A 2,034-nucleotide genomic window follows, 5' to 3' on the forward strand; every position below is an offset into this window, starting at 1 on the left:
GTGTCCTGTTTCTTGATCCTGTGAACAAAGATACCAGAACATTTCACTGGGAAACTCAGAAGCATGTTTAAATAAAAATCACGCATTTTAATAACATTCTAGATCAGAGGTTAAATAAAATATGCTCTTTGAAATAAAACTGAATTGTAGAGTATGCAAAAATGCGGAATTTGCAAGACACTGCAGATTTAGACATTGAAGAAGGAAGCTATTAATAACTTCAGGTGAAAGTATTCGCAAAGCAAAAGCCAGTAGATCAGACGTTTCTGTCCTAAAGAACAGAATTGTCCACACCTGCAGGAATAAGAAGTGACAGCCACTCACATGTTTAACACATGAACACCTTACAAAGTATCGTAATTATCGGAGAGGAAGTCAGACAAATACTGCATATTCCAATGCTAATGAGTTCTTTTCATGGCCTAAATACTAGGCATTCAAGAGGTTTTTCCTAAGAAAACTGAAATGTAAATTTTAATTTTGGATGTGTATTAGCTATTTGCTTAGGCAAGACTGTTTCACTAGAAACTTACCTGATTTTGTTTTCTAGCTTAAAACATTTCTAAAAGGAAATAGTATAAATATATCATAATTGAATATTAAAATAATACCTAACTGATTATATCACAAAGCATATATAACAATAATTTCTCATTGGTGTGATTTTTTAATCTCTTCTTCCCTTACTTAAGTTAGGCTATTCTTCCCTACTGTATTCAGAAAAATTAAAAGTTTCAACATACTTGGAAGCCAAAGATTCATTCACAGTATTTATTAAGCAGTAAGTAGTCAAAGAAGCTTATTAACTCTATCAGCATAAATTTTAAAAAAGTAATTACTTTTACTTGTGGAAAATCCTGCCATTTTGCACCTGCAATTGAGTGCAAGCAAAGTATGCAGTGCAGTAGAGTACCTGGGTTATGTTTTGTTCATTCATATTGTCACATCAACTCGGCCTGAAAAAGCAAAAACAACCTAAAAACAACCTTAGAGATTTGTATTTTGAAAGCTGCTTCCTTTGCCAAATGAACAAAAATGGCAAATAAACATTCCTCTTTTTTTTTTCTTTTTTTCTGTCTTTGCTTCCTGGCACAGTTCATTCGATTTGCTCACAAGGCTGCTGAACAGTTTCATAACATGCAAGAGGTAATTTGGTCATCTCCACAGAAACAAATGCAGGTTGTCTAATCAGATGATCAAATCTCAAAGTAAATGAGATCAACCAAAGACATCACAGCTCTGCCAAAATCCCAGTAATTAAAAATGCAGTGGAGACTGGAGAATATTTTGGACATACCTGCCACCTTGTGTTTGGAAAACAACCCTATGTCTGAAAACAACCTGATGTGCTCTTAAATCTGTATTCCCACTAAGAAGCAAACAAACACTTACATATTTAATACAGATTCAATGCATAATCAGCAAAAGTCTCTTGAGGTTGGTGTTACTTATCAGCATCTATCCACAGAAAAGGAACAGGGTGACTTAATGTTCCTTCCAGTCCCATCTCTATAAACCATGAAAATTCTCAAGTAAATCTTTGAATTAAGTGCATTTAGACACTTCATGTCGGATAATGGCACTTTTGATGAGAAACCTCCCAGGCACAGCCTCACACAACTTCACAGTCTAACTGTATGCTGCAGTGTGCCAAACCCAAAGGCAAAGGAAAGAAGTAAGTTGTATGTCATGGAACTAGGTAAAAAAAAGACTAGCGATGAGTAATAATGATGGCTAGTGAGTGAGTAAGCTTTCAGTGGCTGAAATTACTGCAATGACTATTCATGTGTCTTAGGTAAAATACTTACCACCGCCCCCCAGGTCTTTATAGTGGAAGTAGCAGAGACAGTAACTACCAGTTCTGCATGTTTGATGCCTGAAGTAAACATTCCTCACTGGTAAAATCGGTAAGCATATAAACTGAGATAAACCATGTTTTATCTTTACCTGACAAAGGGCTACTTCAAGTGGAGCCTAAAGCTTCAGTGTAGGTGGTTGGACAAATCACTGCAACTCAGTGATACCAAACTGTAC

The sequence above is a fragment of the Buceros rhinoceros genome, unplaced genomic scaffold (genome assembly GCF_000710305.1).
Source record: "Buceros rhinoceros silvestris isolate BGI_N320 unplaced genomic scaffold, ASM71030v1 scaffold18186, whole genome shotgun sequence".
NCBI classification, from domain to species: domain Eukaryota; kingdom Metazoa; phylum Chordata; class Aves; order Bucerotiformes; family Bucerotidae; genus Buceros; species Buceros rhinoceros.